The following is a 16998-nucleotide window of genomic DNA, read 5'->3' as shown; positions in this document are numbered from 1 at the left end:
AAAGGGTAAAACTCAGATATAAGAGAAAATCATCCTTCCTAAAACCTCAGAGAAAGTAAAATATAACACCAAAGGTCTTTAATCTGATTTTCTATAGGCAATAGATTCAAAATCATTCTATTAACTGCTTATATTACTAGACGTCAACATATGTTAGGTATCCAGAATATATTTAGCACTGTAATAACCTGAAGATATAAAAAGAGAAGACAAATTTCTTCCTTCAAAGTTCTTATGATCTAATGAGAGATCATAAGCAGCAAAAAGAGTAAAAAAAAAAAAAGATTGAAAAATTAGAATATTAGCTTGACAGGCATAATGAAGATATAAAAATAAAAAGGGATTTGGGACAAGGTTTCCTGGAATAAGGTAATATTTTTTAAACTAGTTTATGAAGTGAAAAAGAATGTGATTAACAAATTTTGCCCATGATCAATCATTATTATTACTGTTATTACTGTTTATTTTACAAATGTGAATATTTATTTTCTCTTTCAAGGAATATGTTATTGAGTGTTGAAATACTTGTTATTTTACTTGAGTAATCTATATAACTCCATGTACTTATGGAAAGAATAATAATTTTTCAAAATAGAGCTATGGTTACTCTTATTTATGAAATAAATCATTCATTAATTGGCAAGAATGCTTCCCACGGAACATGTGTCATCAAAACATTATAATTCCCACACAGAACAGTAAAATTCAGTCACATTTTTCCCACAAAATAATGAAGCTATAACAACTAGAAGATATACTAATATTCATTCAACCAGCACCAACCGGAATGTTTTCCCTTGCGACTATGGGGTTAATATTCCAACTGCTTCATAAAAATGTAGGTGACAACCCAGTAATTTTGTTTAAGCAGTACACAAACACCAGGCTGCAGAAATACCTGCCAGTTCCAGAGCCATCTTCAGGGACTCTTCAAAGTCTGTGATAACCTTTTGATAGTTACCAAATGTCCATGTAATAGAATAAGAATATATTATGAAGAATAAGAAAAGGCACCAGGAAACTTCCTATCTTAACTTAACTCCAACCCAAAACAATATATTTTTCAGTATTCAGAATAATTCAGCTCAATGACTCAAGTTTAAACATGTAGTTGATTTGTTAGCCTGTCACTGTAAACACTGCATGTACTTCCTCTGCCTTTGTAACTGCTTATATTCTAGACCTTCCCTGATACCAAAAATAATTCCCATTTCCACCCTTGCCCACACATAAAAGAAATAGATTAAAATTTCAGTTTTTCTTTGTACATTTTTCCCATGCACAAACATAATGCAAATTCATCAACTAAGACGTAACTACAAAGGCAATTCTGTAAGAAGGCAAAAGGAACGCCATATAATTATTTCTCTACCTTTTACTTTTAGTTTCTGTTGTGTTGGTTATAGTTCTCTGATAATTCCAAAACATTTTGCATTGCTAGACATTTTCCCTTAACCTCTCCCTCTCCCAGAAAGTCAGCAGGAAGGTAACAGAAGTCAAATCATCACTCCTCCCAAGTGAATTGGCAACAGATTCTTAACAGAGTTGAACCGGTGGTGCTGAAATATGAAGCAAGGTTTTAGATATTCAGGTCATGAAGGCAATAAGAAGACTAAGGAAAATTTCATTAATCTCAGAAATTTTCTCAACAGGGGCATGGGTTACTATTTGACAAAATTCATATTTTTTAATTTATCCTTTGTTAACATTATTAAAGTCACTAATAATTCATATAAGCTACAATAAGATCTAGGTGAATATAGATTATTAATATCAGGTACATATGATTCTCAGCCTGTAGACTTGATGTGGCCTCTACACATTCTCAACCATGGATTCCATTACTTGAATGTTCTTTCCTTATAAATTATAATACAGAGATGCAGAGGCAAACTGCCCTTAGAAAGGCTCTTCCTTTAAGTGGGGTTATGGAAAGATGCCTGAAGGTGACCCACATCCAGGTAAAACAATTCAAGACTCAGCTCAGCCCCTCAGCTTATATTTGGACACATCAATGAACACCTTTATTTCTCATTATTCTTATTTCTAAAATGAGAATAGTTGCTTTGTCTAGTCCCTAACCTTCAACACCATTTTTGAGAATTATGATTCTTTAAGATTCAAAAAGCCAAAATGGGACACCACCCATTTTTAACCCCGTGTCTCTACTTTTCATCTTTAAAAAAAATGACATTTTCTGTAGTATTGGTAGTAATAATAATCGTGATAATGGACAAGGCACCTGGATACCATGTGTTTGATAAATGTCCCTTTGCTTCTCCACTAATTTTCCATTTCATAAATGGGCAAATTCCATTTGCAGTGTTGCCAGTTCAGATCAGAACCGTTTTATTGTCTCTCCGTTACCTCTTGACCCTATTCTTATCTCTTCCCACATCACCTTCCGGTATTTCCTGGCCTTTCTCTTCCAAGGACCAAGGTCTTTTCTCATCTCCCTGACCTGGACCATCACGTTGCAGTCTGTCAGCGATGGCTCCTCTGGCCAGCTATAGCTGCTGGGATGAGCCTCAAGGATTCCAAGGCTGGACACAGTTAAAACGACTCCCTCCTGGGGCCGCTCCCTTCCAAACCCTGCCCTTCCTACTCATCCTCCTGGCTGTCTGGCCTAGGAGCCACGAGAGAAGCAAGGCATCACCGGAGTGATGACATGTGGCTCTCTCCCTTCCCCACCCTTCACATTTTTCTTTCCACGTGCGGAACCCGGAAGGCTGTGACCGCTCTTGTCCTGGCGGTTGCCAAGGTTACACAATAGCAGCACCAGACCCAGGAGGGTCCCATCCTCTCTGCCTCCCCCACAGTCCCCTGAAACACACACACACACACACACACACACACACACACACACACACACACACACACACACCCCTTTCCTGCTAAACTGGATGCTTTCAATCCCTCCACTCCTGCTCTCTTCTTGTGCTTCTGCAAAGAGCAGTGAGTAGCTAAGAAAAATGGGAGGGGTTTGCTGGAGAAAGAGGAGTCCTCCTAGGGACACTTGCTTCTATTTACGGGCCTAAGTGGCCAAAAGTTCACCCATTCAACTCCGATCTCTGTAACAGGAGATCCGGGGTCTCGGTGGCCTCAGCCTGTTGGGGTGCAGCTCCTGTCCAAGTCCCCTAGACTCCAGCCTACCGGCAAGAGCTGGGCGTCTCCTCCTCCTATCAGGTCCCCTCCGCGCGCTGGGACCCAAGCTGAGCCTTCCGCGCGCGAGGCTGAACCGGAGTCAAGAAGGAAGGCGAAGCGGCCAGTGTTGGAACTGGCCCCGGCGCGGCCAGGGCAGCCCCCTAACGCGTCACCTCGGGGCGGGCGGGGAGGAAACACCCGGAGGAGAGGGGACCATTCGCCGGGTTACATTCCCAGCCGGAGTCAACTCCGGACCTTTCAAGAGCGAGCCCAGCCGAGGGTTCCCCAAGGGCTGTCGCGCTCCAGCACAAGTGCGTTCCCCGGCAACCCCATTTCCCAGCCAGCCAGCTCTGAGGCTGGGCTCCGACTCCGATTTCCCCCTCGGGGTCCCGAAGGGTGCAGGCTTCCTTCCGACGGAGCATCGCGATTCAGACGCAGGGGAAAAGGCATCTCCATCCCTCCCCCAAAGCGCCACCACAAAAACAATCACCACGGTCTCCCACCCCCTCCCCCAGCCCAATGGGAAAAGGAGGGAGCGAGGCTCCGATGCCCGCGGTCCCGTCCTCCCCAGACGGTCCCCACCAAGGCGTCTCCTAAAGAACCTGCAGCCGGCGGGGACCACCGGGCACGTTCCAACGCGCTCCTGGCCTGGGAGGGGGGCGAGGGAGCCAGGGAGGAGGCGCGAAGTTTCCGGGCGCATCTGGAGAGGAAAACTTTGCCGGGTGCTGGCCGCCGCCGATGCAAACTCTGGGCGAGGAGGCTGTGGCCCCGGCGGCGGGGGAGACGGGACGCGCCCCGCTGCCACGCTGTCCCCGGCGCCGCGCAGCGAGCACAGCGCACCGACTCGCCGTCCGTCCGTTCTCCGCGCACCCGCTCCCTGTCCGCTCCGAGCGCTTTTCCTGTCCCAGGACAGTTCCTCCTCTCCCGGCCACTCCGCATCCTCACTTCGGACCCACAGCCACCCCCAAATAAAGTCACCCCTGTTGGACCCCGCGATCCCTGGCGAGCCCTCCCATTAGAGTAGCAGGTGACCCGAAAACCGGCCTTACCTGCCGCGGACGCCTCTAGCCCTCTCTCTTCGGCGGACGCCCCTCCAGGGACGGAGGGAAGGGATGCGGGGTGCGGGCGTGGGAGGCGCGACCCGGGCCCGGCGCGAGCTCCTCAGAGCGGCTGCCCTGGCTGAGCCGCGGAGCCGCGGGCGGCCCTGGCGGAGCGCGGAGGCTGCGGCCGCAGAGGACGCGCCGGGAGGCAGGGGGCGCTGCTGGCCCCGAGCAACGCGCCCGCACCGGCCTGGAGCCAGGCACCAGCTGGGACTTGGGGGAAGCTGGGGTGGCGAGGAAAGGCACGCTCCGAGCCGGAGGACGGCTTTTAAGTTTGTGGTGTGACCGCAGCAGCTGTCCTGGGAGAGACTCAGTCTTTCTAAAAAGGGGATGCTCAAACGCCGGGGATTACCTCTCCCCTTCCGATCTCCTCCCCCAGCCCTCACCCTCCCCCCTCCCTCCCTCCGCGCACGCTGGTCCTCCCCAGCAGCAGAAGTCCGATCCCAGCCCGCACGCAGGCTGTCAGCAGCGCTTAGTCAATGGAGCTCTGGCCTCGCTGAGGGGTGTTTTTCAGGACCGGCCACTCTGTAAAGCAACCTCTGACATCCGGAGCCCGCGCTCCGGCCTGACTCATTCTATACCATAAAGTCTCCAAGGACCTCCTGAGGAAGAGGACAGAGGTTGCCCTTTAAATTCTAAGCCTCACCAAGAGTACCTGTGTCCCTGCATGTAAAACCTGGTCCACTGTCCCTGGCCTTGAAAGAGCAGGCAGGGAGGGTGAGCCACAGAGATCAACCCCCCATGAAGGGGCTGGCATCCAGGAAAGACCGAGACGAAACCAACACCAAGATGTAGGTCTTCTTCCCCTTGACCTCACACCAGGCCAACAGAGATGCGTCACCTATTCCTGTGTTAGGAGGTGTCCTTTGTAGATTTGTACACACCTTCGGCATGAAATAGGAAAGTTGGAAGTATAGGGGGACCAGGGGTGGGTCCACAGTTTCAGGAGCCTGGAACTTACACGGTCTGGAGGTGGGAGCCACTTTAAGAAAAATGATGCAGAAATAGTTTAATCCTACAAATTGTGCAATAACCTATGACCGTGTTTATCGTTGGGCTGCCCCCTCGAGGAGATGGAAAGGGCCTGTGCAAGTGATGAGTCCTCAAGCCTGGGCCTTGCTAACTGCATTGTGAATCCTTCTGTGCTTAGAGCCAGGTCTATTGTCACATACCTTGCACTTACTAGTCCCAACGTGAAGCTGACTTGGGGTAGAGCTGGGGGGTGGGGGGCAGGGAAGGGGTAGGGGGACAACGGGACAACAACAACCATGGGACCCTGCCTTTGTCAGTTTGATTTAAGAGCACAGCTTGTATGGGCCCCGAGCTCCCTTGGCAGTGACAAGGGCTGTTCTGGTTTGGGGGTAGTGAGCAGACAATGGCAACAATGGAAGAACTGAAAAGGGGGAGGAGACTCTTCATTCAGCCTCCCCCTCAGCGGCAGAGGGCTTTGGGCCACAGAAACACAAGGGGTCACTTTAAGTTACAGATGGCTGGTGGCTGAGCCAGGCTTAGAAGGGACTCAAGTGGCCTAACTCTGACCAAGGTTCTTTCCTGTGTCTCATGCTGCCCCATGTCTATAACCTTGCTTTTGACTGTCAACCAGCCAACCCCATAATATCCCTCTTTGCATACAGAAGAAGTGAAGTTTCTATAGACTGTTTCAATCTCTAGCAGCGTTTGTTCTGAATGCTTTACATTCTAAGTTATGCCACTCATGTTGGTGTGTTTGTTGCCTTTTCTATATTTTTTATATATTTTTTATAAACGCCTTTGCCCCTGGATTGAAATTTCAAGTTCATGGTGAGGACAGACTATCTCCTTTGTCTCTCATAGCATTGCTTAGGGTTTTGCACATGGTGGGTTCATACGCTGTTGTTTTTATTTTTTAGAAAGCTCTACTTTTAAATTTTCTAATATATGTGTCAACTTATTGGCCAGAAAATCATATTTAACTAGAAGTGTGGTTAACTCTGGATTTCCCCTCTTCCCCTCCTGTCTAAATTCTAGCTTAATATACTCAAACCAAATGATATCTCCCTTTTGCTACTATTTTAATCTTTTTCACAAGGCCCCTACAGAATTACTCACTCCCTCCTGTTTCCCCAAAGCACTCTGATTTCACTACTATTATAAGCCCTTTTCATATTATATCATAGAGTCATGCATGTGTCTGCATCTCACACAAGAGCATGGGATATTTTGTGTCTTTGTTTTCCCTGCCCCTAAAACATTGCTATGAATTTGTATTGAACTGGTTTAGCTTGAAGTACCCTGACTTCACATTAAGACCGTCTTTCCTTAGGCATCCTGAACACACCATGAGAAGAAAACATCTGGAAACTGCGTTCTGTGCTTCCCATCCTTTTAATTACTCTGGGCACGCAGCAGGCAGAATGCAAGGCACAGCCCAGAGTTGTGATGAATGGCCTCAGCTGTGGCCATGGCTTTGCAGTCCTCAGGGTACTTTTTGAATACAGGGAGTGTCTTGAATACAATAGGTGTTAAGAAGTATTAGAGGATTAAATGAGTTAATGAAAACAGTGGATATGATGGTAGAAATCAGTCACAATTTATTTCTGCTTTTGTATTACCTATCCTGGATCCCACCTGCATGGTTTTACCACCCCTTCTAAGCATTTAAGATTGTCACCAAAAGCAATTGGTAATCTCTTCTGTAGAGCTAATATCCTATCTGAGTCCTTGCAATAACATCCGGTGAGAAAAGTCTGTTTTAAAGTAAGTTTTGTTAAAATGTAAGGTAGGTCATACAGTTTAGTTTCTCTCCAAGGTTGACTATTCAAGATTCAACAAATGATCCTTAATTATATTGAAAGAGGTATGTATATCATCAGGACTACTTAATGCTGCTATGCTGTTTTAATCTGAGGGGAGGGGGGGGAAAGGCAAGAAAGAAAGGAAAAATAAATCAAAGTGCTTTCTAGGTGCTTGGAATAATGGTTGAAGAAGTAAATGTGTCTTGAGGTCCAGGCTTCCTCTGTGACATACCACCTCTCACCCATCTCCTTTAGGACTCACAGATAGAATATGAGCAAGTTATTCTTACTGTATGGTAATAGATATGTGGTAGATAAGGTGAAATACACATTTTTTCAAAGCATTCCATTTTAATACTGAAGTAAGCCAAATACTAAGTTTGAATTGTAGAATTTCAAGAATCAATCTAGCCCTACCCGGTTTGGCTCAGTGGATAGAGTGTCAGCCTGAGGATTGAAGGGTTTGATTCTGGTCAAGGGCATGTAACTCGGTTGCAGGCTCCATCCCTAGCACTACTTGGGGTACATGGGGGAAGCAACCGATTAATGTGTCTCTCTCACATTGATGTTTCTCTCTCGGTCTCTCCCCCTCAATTCCACTCTCTCTAAAAATCAATGGAAAAATATCCTCAGGCGAGGATTAACAAAACAAACAAGCAAACAAACAAAAAGAATCAATCTATGTTGGGAGTTAGAGGGGAAGGCAGCAGGGATAGGTAAGAGTAGAATGGGTAGAATGGGTATATTCTAGGCTTCTTTAATTCCACATATAGCTACCTCCACCCTGCAAACAGAAGAAAGATAATTACTGGGTCCAGAATTTAAATCTAGCAAAATCTCAGAGGATTTGTCTGTACTTTCTACAGAAGGTACTAGCCTGTAGTTCTCTTTCAACAGAATCTGGAGTCCAACTTCTCTCTGTACAGACTTCTATTCACAAAACAAATGGACGTTTGGTTGATTTAAAGGGGGAAAAAATGGGTCAGTAAAAGAGATTGCAAAGTTCTATGCACACACACAAGGAAATGGAGCTAAAACCCAAGCCATTTAGTGTTCCCATCTGTAAAATTAGTCATACCTTGGTCATATATAAAACCTCCCTGCCTTATAATAAATACTCTTTATGAATGTGTTCCCACCTATTAACATATCAATACTGACAGATAAGTGTTATACTCATATGAGAAAACTGAGATTTACTTTATGTCTGATTGGAAAAAGTGATGGCATGAGGTAAAAGCAACTTACCTAATCTTTTATCAGGCATTCCCCCCTAAGAAACAAGGTATTTTTTCCATCTGTTTCATTTGATCATGGCAATCCTCTCATCACTGTATCATTAGGTAGTTACATATTAAGATCATTAGATCATTTTTAGTGATGAAAAAGCACATCTGACTTTTGTTTTTATTTCAATATTAATTACACGTATATAGAACTCTCAGAAGTAAATGTATCTCTGTTTCTTATCATCAGATAAAGACAGAAAATAGTTTATGGCTAGTTAAGTGAAATGTAAAACTGTCAGAACTTTACTTGATATCTTTGAGTTTTAAACTTTTATAACATCATAAATAACCATAAACGTTCAGAACTAGGAGAAGCCTCCGAACCTTCTAGCCCTCATGTTATACGTAAGGACACCAAGGCCAAGAATATGATCACCCAGCTCCCTCTGACTCCTGCCTCAATGTACTCCTACATGCAGCACCCAGCTATAGAACCTTTTCTTGGGGAAAAGAAAAAAAAAAAAAATCAGCTATTTTTCTAAACCTTTCCAAGCCAGAATCTTAAGGTTATATTTACTTAGCTGGGTTGGGGTGTGGTGAATAATTAAATTCAGCAGGAATGTACTTCAAAATAAAAATAAAAACACAACCCAACCCCTCTGGCCCAAGTCCTGAGACCTCAGAAAAGAAAACTTCCTTGTCTTATGAACATTCACTTGAGGTTGGAAAGGCTTTCTGTTCCTGATATAGGAGTCCACATAGCTATTGCAGAATGGGGAGTTTAAAATTAAATAAATGGCTCTTTAAAAAAAAAAAAAAAGTTCTTATATCAATAAACAATCCCCAAGGAAGTACTTTAAGGAAAAACAAACAACTTTCCTATGCATCATATAAGAAAAAAAATACCATTTTTAAGTTTGCTTTTCTTAATACCACATACCAAAAGCACTCCACCCTGAGAGCACACTGTAGATACAGTGGATTCTTCTAAGAAAGTGGGGAAGGGGGAGGGATTCCTGTGATACTAATGGATGCAAACCTTATTTGTATAAGGGTGATGAAACCAAGAAAAATACTATGCCCTCTTGTGGCTTATTTGTTCTAGTTCACAACTAATCAACAGTACTCTATTATTTCCTGAAACTCAAACATACCTATATTCCAAGTGGAATTCAGCTATTCCTTTGTGTAGTTAACTGGAGAGAGCAGGTCCCGCAGACAGCAGGAAGGCATTCCAAGACCTCTCCTTTGTTCAAGGTCATAAGCAGCTGCTTAGCCACAGTGAAATCAGTATCCCTGAAAACAGGGGGAGATTATCCAAAATACCCCACAGATTCTTACAGATACATAAAAATACCTTCCAAAGAAATGCATTAGATAGAATTTCTTTCCTAACTAGTGAGGTTTGTTTTGGACAGACTTAAACCATCCGTTTCTACAAATAGGAGAAAATTCATGATTTCCTTTCCTACTGTATTTGTATCTCTACTATTTCTTTAACTGTGGGTGATGCTTATTTTTCCATTAATATATATGTAATAACGCAGTTAAGGGAATATTGGTTTTCATACTGTGCATATTTTTCTCTTCTTTCCCCCTACTTTACTCGAAATGAGGATATAATAAATATATTAGATTCTATGATTTGCAGATATAATTAATTTTATGATACCACACAAAAAATGACCATGTTTTCCTGAAAGAGCGAAGTGGCGATGAGATGGGTTTAGTAGACAATGACCTCTGCTGATCATGAGAAAGATGTTCAGGTAACTGTGATTTCAATAACTTAGTAACTAAGTGAATGTCAAAGGTTTAGAACAGGCAAGTTTTGCTAAATCTGTCCAAACCTATTATATTAATAATTATTATGAATGAAATTATTATTCTCTCACATACAAAGCAGCTCAAAGTTAAGTGACCTAAGTCATATATTTTTCATTTGACTGGATCTGCTTGTGCATTAAGAGGGCCAATGTGCATTTCCTAATCTGCACCTTTACTTTAGCAAGATGCTGCTGAAATAGACCAAATTGTCTCCTACTTATCTGAAAATATAAATACAATTTTTTTAAAGTGCCCAATTCAATACAGGGAACTGTTGTTTTTTTGAAGTTACAAGCTAAAATAGAACCTGTTTGGAAATGATTCTTTTAAGTCGATCTAGGTCAATGATCATTCTCCCCATGAAGCACAGATATACTTTCATTAGAATTATCATTTGCAAAGAACATTCATAAAACAGTTCAAGATTTTTAATTTTATTTACTATAAATTTAGGGAATAATAATGAATCACTATACTATAATACTATCAACAAATTGCATTCTCTTTTTACTTGATGTTTCAATAAAATTATCTTTCCCTATGTCAAGCAAAGTTTTACTTCCCAAATTTTATTCATGTGTTTGCCAAGAGAGTAACCACATTAAACGTCTATGATAATGCATATATTTTAAAAATTATCTCTAACTTTACTATATTTAAAACTTCTAATTCAAGAATGGAGACAATTTTTAAAGATTAAAAACATGACCGCTTAAAAAGAATGTATTAAGAAATTAAATTAACATTTCACTAATTAAGAATAAAGACAGGTCATCCATAATAATGAAAGTCAGTATTGTAAGTATGATATTTTTGATGGCATGCCCAATGTTAAAATGGTGATCTGCCAATATGAGCTATGAAAACATTAGGCCTGGGGTGGGGGCAGGGTGGGCTCGAAGAGGTCAATGGGGCACAAAAGGTACATATGTAATACTTTCAACAATAAAGATTTTTAAAAAAAGAAAACATTATAAATGTATGATACTAAAACAAAGATGCACTGGTTAATGAATAGATAACCAAATAATTAAAATAAATTAGAAGTCACAATACAGACTTAGATAACATATTATGACTCACTTATGTAATGGAAATTTTGTTTTCTGGCCCCAAACTTGAGTGGACAATGAATGCCTTCTTTTCTAAAAATTATTTTTATGTAGCATTTGAAATACAAAAACGTAGCATACACACACACTAAAATAGAACTCACACTCAAGAATACACCACCCAACTTAAAAAATTAGAACATTTTGAGTATCTTTAAAGTTATTTTTTGGTTCCTCCTTAAATCTGCCCTTTTGCTTACCACATAGAAGTAAAAAATATCTTCACCTTAGTGCTTATTTTATCTCCTTTTTATCCCCACCTATGTATATGGCCATAAACAGTATATTGCATGATGTGTTGTTGTTATTAGTTTTATATAAATAGTATCAGCTTCATTAAAATGATAATTTTCTGTGATTTTCTTATTCAGCCCTAAGATTAATTTCCCTACTGTGTATGCTGTTCTTTTGTTCACTTTGGTTGCTTTTAATCATTGTTATGCATTCTCATAATGATGGCTAGTTGAGTTGTTTCCAATAGTTCTCTATTGCAAATAATGCTGCATGAGCATGCTTGCATATGGCATCTTATTTTTCCATTACTCAACTCAACGTCTGTGTATAGGGAATGAGATGTGAGTATGTTAAATGGAACAACCAAAGAGAGATGGAGGGGGTATCTGAGAGAGTAACAGGAAAGAAAGAATGATACTCGGAGATTAGATACCACTGATGCTCCCAGGCTGGAAGTCTCTCAGTCCACCAGCTGCTCACTGCTGGGCATGCTGCTCCAGTGCATATTGGTTTATTAGGATGTGCTATCTTGACCAGGACTGAGCTGCTGGAAGCTGTTATCTCTGCGATGCTGGAGTTAGGAATACCTTGACCCCATTACCTATCCACCTGCAACTGCCAGGAACTACCAGAGCCTGCCTCATCCTTAGAGGCAGAGCATTTCTGTTTCTCTTGACTGCTGACCTCCTGCAAATTTCCATTCTTTTTTGTTTGTTTGTTTTTTGTTTTTTTGGTAATCCTCGCCCAAGGATGTTTCCCCATTTTCAGGGAGAGTGGAAGAGAGAGGGAAAGACAGGGAGAAACATCAATGTGAGAGAAACACATCAATTGGTTGCCTCCTGCAGGAGCCCCAACCAAGGCCCCAGCCAGGGAGGAGCCTGCAACCAAGGAATTGAACCCAGGACTCTTTGGTCTGCAGGCTTACAGTATATCCATTGAGTCAAACTGGCTAGGGTCAAATTTCCATTATTGACTAAATCTATCCAATGGATAGATGACAAAGCAGTACAAAAAATGTAATTTTCAGATTCTCAGGTGCAGACAGAATATAGAAAACAGATGTGGGGTTGACAGATAACAGGTAAGTAAGCAACACAAGCTCTCATTTCTACCTGAAAGTAGAACATTTCAATTACTTGCTTTCAGGTAAACTCAGTAAATTAGTGATTTCTCAATCATCTAAAATTATCTATATTTTTTTATCATATGTTTTAAAGACATAAAGGGCATTTTAAAAATGACTAAATAGCCTGGTCTGTGTGGCTCAGTGGTTTGGTCAACCTATGAACCAGGAGGACTTGGTTTGATTCCCTGTCAGGGCTCATGCCTGGGTTGCAGGCTCAATTCCCAGTAGGAGGCATTCAGGAGGCAGCTCATCAATGATTCTCTCTCATCATTGATGTTTCTATATTTCTCTCCCTCTCTGAAATCAATAAAAAATATATTAAAAAATGACTAAATGTAACATTTTATTGGAGTTCAGAGGAAAAAAGATATAACCTAAGGTTGTGCACAGAGATTATTAAGTATATGGATAAACTACAGTTATGGTGGCTTTTGGACAAATTCCTGCAGAATGTGCAGCATATAAGCACCTGGGAGTTTGAGTGGAGAGACTTCAGAGTGAGGCTTTGTCTGAGAAAACCATGGGAATGAAGTGCTGATGTGGGAATGTGGGCACTGTGTTAAGGGGGATATGAACATATCCAATTTTTCAGAAATGAAGATCTATGAAAGTAAAGGGTGGGAAATGAAACTGGAAAAGTAGATGTGCAAGATATCATGGCAGATTTCGGTTGCCTAACTAAGAAGCTAGGACTTTACAAACTGACCAAGAGAGATTAAACAAAACAAAACAGATAAACTAAACCTTGAACATTATAGAGATAGAAAGATATATGATTCACTTCAAGCCTAGCCTGCCAATAGCACATGTTAGAAGAGAGAGAAATTAGAAGCAAGAAGTCCTTCTAAGAGATTGTTACAATATTCTTGGATAATAAAAATCTAAACTCCAGAAATGACCCACAGATTCGGAAATATCCAGGTATCAGAAATACCTGAAAATTAAACATCCTATATTAATAAGATTAAACAGAGAAAGTAGTTTTAAAAATAAATCCTTCTTTTTGTATAAAAAAATTCATAATTAAGAACACTTTTTAGTACCTTTGAGCTTTAAAAAATATAAAACCATAATTTGGCATTGACGGGGAAGAGACTTGGTAAACTAGAATAGACAGTTACTTAATTGGCCTTTTCCACTTTAGTCATCTGAGGGCAGTGGCTTTTCCAGCTTGCCTAAAAAGTTGGAAAGTGACTCAGCATTACTCCACAGCACTTGAATGAATAGATCTTTCAAAGAGCAGCCATTGATTTAGCATGGTAAAAACAGGCTGCCGACCACATAAAAATAGCCTTCCGAAGTCATTCATTGATTTGGTTACACTTAGAAGTTAATTCTCCCTAGAAACAGCACCCAGAGCTAAGCCAGTACAATACAGCCTAGGCGACTCTGTAATGCATTTCTAGGGAGAAGGTATATTTGGTTCTTTCAATGTGGGATGATGAGAGGACTCCTAGTAGTGGTGGGTGTGAGTACTTGCTCCCTTCCATGTTGTTGATTGTTAATGTGATCAGGGAGAAGAGGCTTCTTGCATAGCGGTGAGGCCGAGAGGAGTCTGAGTGTCCTGAATAAAAACTTTTGGCCGTAAGATCACTGGAACCAGCATTAGTTTTCCAGTCTCTCTCAGTATTTTCTTCCTCTAGCCTTAGGGCTTGACCCTCTTGCATCCTTTTTTCCTATCAACATTCCTGGTTTCATTCTGTCCCAATCCAGGAAGAACTCTAATACACTATAACTTGTTTCTCTTGGTACTCTTTAGACCCTGAAATAACTTCAAAGATATTTTGGAATTTTCTAATGACTTATAAGATCAGTAATCAGGGAAATTCAAACAAACAAAATACGTTTAAAATTTTTTTTTTTCTTACCCATCTCTTTCACCTTCCTTACCCCTGTTCTCCTTTTCCTTCACTTAGCTAAAATCAATAATTTATAAACTTTCCTTTAAAGTTATTTTCCATTTATTTCAGATTTAAAAAAAATGATCAAACTCAAATACAATTTGTCTCTCCCTTTGCTTCTTTCCCTGAAATCATGGCATGGTGCGCGTGTGGCCTCACAGTAGCAGGGAAGTTTCAAAGTCCCGAAGCACGGCTCTTGGGCTTTCTTCTGTCCTCGGGAACGTTTCCCTTACCCATGAGGGTGATGCTTGCCCTTTGGCTTCTTCTGCAAAGTCCATGATTGTGGCAACTCGTGATCTCTTCATTTCACCTGGCCCAGCAGCATTCCGTGACTGTCTCAGGCTTTCCTCAGCCCTCGCTGGTTCTAGAGAACACTCTTGAGATCTGCCTTCTGCGCCCAGGTGGCCCCAGCTCAAACCATCTTCGCTGCAGCAAACAATGCAGAACTCTTTGCTATGGCATCTTGACCTTCCTCTCAGTCTCTCCAGGCTCTTAGTTCTGTCTGTAAGAGGGGGCAGGCTGCTTACTGGGCATAAGCAGAAAGAAAATAGGGTGTTTTCATCATCGTCCTTCAGCCAAACTCCATAAAAGAGGAGAGGTTTTATAACTGCCTTGGTATTTATTTATTCAAGATGTTCCAATAAGGTAGAATAGCAGCTCTCATGTTGAAAACGAAGTTTCAACAAATGTCTTAATACAGGACTTTTCAGATAAAATATATTTAATAACATTCAATGGTTGCTTGCAGAGAAAGTAGTTTGCCAAAACCAGCTGTAGAAGGAATCCAAATGATATTCTTTCAGAGTGCAAGTGTTTCTTATGTTGCCTGCTGTGAAGACTCTACTAATCATTCTTCTCCAGGGAAGATGTTGAAAATGGTGTATATTCAATGAAAGTGGAGATCCAGGCAGAAATTCAGAAATGTTATTTATTATTATTTTGCATGCCAATTAAATTGATCTGTTGTTACACATCTATATCCAAGAATTAAGAATTTTAAAAGTGATTTTGTGAAGCATCGGAGACATGCAAATATAAATAAAAATATAAGTTAGGAAAATCATGTTAACTTTGTGAAAACATTCAGTAAATATTTTCTTTAATCATTAAAAAATATTTAATTTGTTTTGCCTCAACAAAATTTTATCTTTACCAGTCTTTAAGTCTGGAGCTAACAGGGAGATAGGTCTTAATCTTGATAGACCTATCTACTATAGAAAGAAAAATAGTTTAATAAATTAGTCACAGCATCACTGTCTACAATGTCCACTGACAGAGTTAGATGAAAATATCTTCTTTCTTTGACTAATCTCAGGAGAGAGTGAGCATCTATCTTCCAAAATTTAAATTTCATTTATTTAAATAATATGCTAACTAAATCCTAATTTACTCAGATTCAATTTTTAAACTTGCACACACTAATCTATAAAAGAAAGTTTGATAACTATTAATTACAAAATATCATACACATTTTATTTACATAAATTGCATTTTCCAAGTAACTGCATCAATTATAAAACATTGCTTTTTTTTTTTTCTTTTTATTGAATCTATTAGGGTGACACTGCTTAACAAAAATATACACGTTTGCCCTAACCAGTTTGGCTCAGTGAATAGAGCATTGGCCTGCGGACTGAAGGGTCCCAGGTTCGATTCTGGTCAAGGGCATGTACCTTGGTTGCAGGCACATCCCCAGTAGCGGGTGTGCAGGAGGCAGCTGATTGATGTTTCTCTCTCATCGACGTTTCTAACTCTCTATCCCTCACCCTTCCTTTCTGTAAAAAATCAATAAAATATATATTTTTAAAAAGTATACAGGCTTTAGGTGTATAATTCTACAACACATCATCTGTACACTGTATTGTGTGTTCACCACTCCAAGTCCACCCATCACTATTCATCTCCCTTATACCTTTCTACATCTTCCTCCACCTCTCCTCCCCAGCAATGTAAAAACAAGTTGAGACACTTCCTGCCTTAATGCCTTAATCATTGTATTCTGATTATCATAGCAACCAAGTATTGTATTTGAAGCCTCTATCTATATATATAGATAAAAAGAGGTAATATGCAAATTGTCTGGCATGCCGTAATGTCACGACTGCTCAGGAGGAGGCTGCGTGAGCAGGTGGGCGGGAGGGGACTGCATGTGAGGTGAGGCAAGCCTGGATGCTGCAGTGGCTTGAGCAGGCCTGGAGTGGAGACAGGGGCCTGGCCAGCAGTCCCGCCTCTGCGCATGAGCTGCAGAGGAAATACCTTTTCTGACCGCTCATTGGCTAAGCTCCCCATACGCCACTCGCAGTGTTCTTGGTAACTTGGGTAATAAGAATCCAAAAAAAAAAGGTGATCTAGGGTTTTTCCACCTCACTCCTGGAGGAAAAAACAAAGGTCTGCTGCTGGAGGGGCTAAGAAATGTCATATCCTGCCCTAGCCGGTTTGGCTCAGTGGATAGAGCCTTGGCCTATGGATTGCAGGGTCCGGGTTTGATTCTGATCAAGGGCATGTACCTAGGTTTCAGGCTTCTCCCATGTCAGGGCTCATGCAGGAGGCA

The 16998-nt window shown here is 41.4% G+C and overlaps 1 protein-coding gene across 1 annotated transcript in view; it reads right to left on the bottom strand.

Moving 5' to 3' along the window:
- SEMA3D (semaphorin 3D) overlaps positions 1-4551 on the bottom strand; it is a 195192-nt gene extending 190641 nt beyond the window's left edge. Inside the window, exon 1 of the mRNA XM_008149524.3 lies at positions 4194-4551. The gene's annotated coding sequence lies outside the window, so the exon portion shown is untranslated. The remainder of the gene's footprint in view (positions 1-4193) is intronic.
- Between the last annotated feature and the right edge of the window lie 12447 nt (positions 4552-16998).

This window comes from Eptesicus fuscus, chromosome 14 (assembly GCF_027574615.1).
Source record: "Eptesicus fuscus isolate TK198812 chromosome 14, DD_ASM_mEF_20220401, whole genome shotgun sequence".
In the NCBI taxonomy this organism is placed as follows: domain Eukaryota; kingdom Metazoa; phylum Chordata; class Mammalia; order Chiroptera; family Vespertilionidae; genus Eptesicus; species Eptesicus fuscus.
This window is presented reverse-complemented; position numbering and strand designations above follow the sequence as displayed.